The sequence below is a fragment of the Tupaia chinensis genome, unplaced genomic scaffold, assembly GCF_000334495.1.
Source record: "Tupaia chinensis unplaced genomic scaffold, TupChi_1.0 Scaffold000097_1, whole genome shotgun sequence".
Lineage (NCBI taxonomy): Eukaryota > Metazoa > Chordata > Mammalia > Scandentia > Tupaiidae > Tupaia > Tupaia belangeri.
Window position 1 is genome coordinate 1,941,503 of NW_006159559.1, and position 4,626 is coordinate 1,946,128.

General features: G+C 39.6%; 1 pseudogene; it reads left to right on the forward strand.

Moving 5' to 3' along the window:
* Positions 1-1,234: 1,234 nt before the first annotated feature.
* Positions 1,235-3,890, forward strand: LOC102469377 (heterogeneous nuclear ribonucleoprotein R-like; annotated as a pseudogene).
* The last annotated feature ends 736 nt before the right edge of the window (positions 3,891-4,626 follow it).

Here is a 4,626-nt window from a genome sequence, read left to right on the forward strand (position 1 = left end):
TATTTTATCTTTAACATCACATAATTTTGATCACTGGAAAATGTAACTCATGGATCTTTCCAGAGGAAATGGTCTGTATTCCTATTTCCCATGAAAAAGCCTGGGGAAGTATTTCCATGGCTAAAATGTAACTAAATTCTGAAAGTGATAAAACCAAGGTTTCTTCTGCATTATATTGTCAAGAACTACTTTTAAATTCGAACATTATGAACAGTTAATACGTCTCTCTTTTTTTCTGCAAGGTGGACTGGAGGCTGCACTCATATACTTAAACTTCCCTATTAGAAGCTCCCCATTGCTTTCAACTTCAAATTCAAACTCCTCAGTATGGTGTAGGAAGTCTTCACAATACACATAAGTATGTGATGATTATTCAACTCTGACTTTTCACTCCAGTAAAAAAACAAAACTTTTCAGATTTCAAAACAAGAAAATGTGTTGGCTCACTTAAGAAAGGTCCTACACTTAACCATTTAGCAAACATCTGCCTTGTATTGATTGATGGCTGTGTGTTATTCTTGTTTCATATTTTTCTTGTTTTTATGACTGTTAATTTCCAGATCAAGGATTTTTAAAGCTGGGTTCCAACTCCTATGTAGTAAGGGAGTACAGCCTTTAGTTCAGATCTTGTGGGGGAAAAAAAGAGAGATGTCTCTTCCTAACTGCTCATAGTTTTCAAAGTTAGAAGTAGTTCTTTTCAATATAATCCAGAAGATGCCTCGGTTTGGTCACTTACAGGGTTTAGTTAGATTTAGACAGAGAAATACTTACCCAGGCTTTTTTCTGAAAAATGGGAAAACAAGCATTTTATTTGTTTAACTATGCCTGGTTACTTTAAATCTCAATTTAAAAAAAAAAAAGGTGAATTATTTAATTGAGTAACTTGGAAAATTCCAACCCTGTGGAGCAGGCCTTGACCATACATGCCTGCACTCTCAGTCCATTCACCATGTAGCAATATCTGCCTTGCACTGATGACTAACTGTTGTTCATGTGTTATATATTTCACTTGTTTTGTTTTTGTTCATATTTTTATTTCAATTTCTTTTATGCATTCAATCACATATATCACTTAGCTTGCAAAGTGAATATTCGAACATGTATACATTTCTCACCAATCCAGTTGAGAATATTATACACACATGAGGGGGGGAGGGGGTGGCGCGGGCGCCATTTCTAGTCGTTTTCAAAGAGCCTCGCGTTGATTCTCACCGGCGGGCCACTGGCCCCTGCTCTGCCCTGCATAATAAAATGGCCAATCAGGTGAATGGTAATGCGGTACAGTTAAAAGAAGAGGAAGAACCAATGGATACTTCCAGTGTAACTCACATAGAACACTACAAGACACTGATAGAGGCAGACCTCCCACAGAAGGTGGCAGAAAGACTTGATGAAATATTTCAGACAGGACTGGTAGCTTATGTCGATCTTGATGAAAGAGCAATTGATGCTCTCAGGGAATTTAATGAAGAAGGAGCTCTGTCTGTAATATAGCAGTTCAAGGAAAGTGACTTATCACATGTTCAGAACAAAAGTGCATTTCTATGTGGAGTTGTGAAGAACTACAGGCAAGGATAAAAACAGGGGAGCAAGGTACAAGAGTCCACAAAGGGTCCTGATGAGGCAAAGATCAAGGCCCTGCTTGAGAGGACTGGTTATACTCTGGATGTAATTACGGGACAGAGGAAGTATGGTGGTCCTCCCCCAGACAGTGTGTACTCTGGTGTGCAACTGGAATTGGAACAGAAGAAGAGACAGAGAGAGAGAAAGGGAAAGCGAGAAAGCAAGTCGCCAGGTCTGGGACACAAACTGAGGTCTTTGTAGGTAAAATTCCAAGAGATTTATATGAAGATGAGTTGGTGCCTCTTTTTGAGAAGGCCAGTCCCATTTGGGATCTGCGTCTTATGATGGATCCACTATCTGGTCAGAATAGAGGGTATGCATTTATCACCTTCTGTGGAAAGGAAGCTGCACAGGAAGCTGTTAAACTGTGTGACAGCTATGAAATTCGCCCTGGTAAACACCTTGGAGTGTGCATTTCTGTGGCAAACAACAGGCTTTTTTTGTTGGATCCATTCCAAAGAATAAGACTAAAGAAAACATTCTGGAAGAATTCAGTAAAGTCACAGGTTTAACAGAGGGTTTGGTGGACGTTATTCTCTATCATCAACCCAATGACAAAAAGAAGAATCGGGGGTTCTGCTTCCTTGAATATGAGGATCACAAGTCAGCAACACAAGCCAGACGCCGGCTGATGAGTGGAAAAGTAAAAGTGTGGGGAAATGTAGTTACAGTTGAATGGGCTGACCCTGTGGAAGAACCAGATCCAGAAGTCATGGCTAAGGTGAAAGTTTTATTTGTGAGAAACTTGACTACTACAGTGACGGAAGAAACATTGGAAAAGTCATTTTCTGAATTTGGAAAACTTGAAAGAGTAAAGAAGTTGAAAGATTATGCATTTGTTCATTTTGAAGACAGAGGAGCAGCTGTTAAGGCTATGGATGAAATGAATGGCAAAGAAATATAAGGGGAAGAAATTGAAACTGTCTTAGCCAAGCCAACGGACAAGAAAAGGAAAGAGCGCCAAGCTGCTAGACAGGCCTCCAGAAGCACTGCGTGTGAAGATTATTACTATCACCCTCCTCCTCGCATGCCACCTCCAATTAGAGGTCGGGGTCGTGGTGGGGGGAGAGGTGGATATGGCTACCCTCCAGATTACTATGGCTATGAAGATTACTATGATGATTACTATGGTTACGATTATCACGACTATCGTGGAGGCTATGAAGACCCCTACTACGGCTATGATGATGGCTATGCAGTAAGAGGAAGAGGAGGAGGAAGGGGAGGGCGAGGTGCTCCACCACCACCAAGGGGTGGGGAGCACCACCTCCAAGAAGTAGAGCTGGCTATTCACAAAGGGGGGCACCCTTGGGACCACCAAGAGGTTCTAGGGGTGGCAGAGGGGGTCCTGCACAACAACAGAGAGGCCGTGGTCCTCGTGGATCTCGGGGCAATCATGGGGGCAATGTAGGAGGCAAGAGAAAGGCAGATGGGTACAACCAACCTGATTCTAAGCGTCGTCAGACCAACAACCAACAGAACTGGGGTTCCCAACCCATCGCTCAGCAGCCGCTTCAGCAAGGTGGTGACTATTCTGGTAACTATGGTTACAATAATGACAACCAGGAATTTTATCAGGATACTTATGGGCAACAATGGAAATAGACAAGTGAGGGCTTGAAAATGATACTGGCAAGATATGATTGGCTCTAGATCTACATTCTTCAAAAAAAAAAAATTGGCTTAACTGTTTCATCTTTAAGTAGCAGTTTGCTGCCATTTGTATTGGGCTGAAGAAATCACTATTGTGTATATACTCAAGTCTTTTTATTTTTCCTCTTTTCATAACTGCTCTCGGACATTATTGGGCTTGCAGAGTTCCCTTATTCTGGGGGTTCCAATGCTTTTATCGTTTCAGGCTTCATTTTAGCTTCAAAACAAGCTGTTAAATCATGATTTTGCAGAACCTTTGGTTTTGGACAGTTTCATTTTTTTGGATTTGGGATAGATTACATAGGAGTATGGAGTATGCTGTAAATAAAAATACAAGCTAGTGCTTTGTCTTAGTAGTTTTAAGAAATTAAAGCAAACAAATTTAAGTTTTCTTGTATTGAAAATAACCTATGATTGTATGTTTTGCATTCCTAGAAGTAGGTTAACTGTGTTTTTAAATTGTTATAACTTCACACCTTTTTGAAATCTGCCCTACAAAATTTGTTTGGCTTAAACGTCAAAGCCGTGACAATTTGTTCTTTGATGTGATTGTATTTCCAATTTCTTGTTCATGTAAGATTTCAATAAAACGCAAAAATCTATTCAAAACATTACCTATTTCAAATTCAATTGTGTCCTAAAACATTTTATTCGTAATTCTTGGAAGGAATATTGTTTTCAAAGTATAACTGCCTATGTGAGTGATCAAATTCATGCAAAATTTCTTGTCTATTCCAACATGTATTGTGCATATCAGACTGAGGATTAGTCAGAATTCAAGTATTTATTCCAAATAGCACTTCATGTTTTCACATAATCTCTTCTAATTTTGAAATTTTATACTTAAAACAAACTATGGTTCTAAGGCTTCTGAACATTATTGCAAGCATTGGATCATTTGCATTAAAACAAATAAAGTGGGGCTGGGGAAGCAGACTGCAATTTATTTTGACCCACATTCTTTCTGTAAAGGATAATTTGTGCCCGAAGACCTTATTTCCTGCCTAAGTGAATGTACATAGAGGGAAAAAACTATTAGAATGCCGCAATAAACATCAATGTGCAAGCACTTTTACAACTAAGGATTCTTCTGTCCTTTGGGTAGATACCAAGGGGTGGGATTGCTGGGTCATATGATAGTTCTATTTGTAGATCTTTGAGGGAATCTCCCTACTGTTCTCCTTAGTGGCTGGACCAATTTACACTCCCACCAGCAGTGTAAGAGAGTTCCCCTTTCACCACGTACCTGCCAGCACTTATCTTTTTTTTTTTTCATCTTAGTCATTCTGACTGGTTTAAGTGGTATCTCATTGTAGTTTTAATCTGCAACTCCCTTATAATGAGGAATGT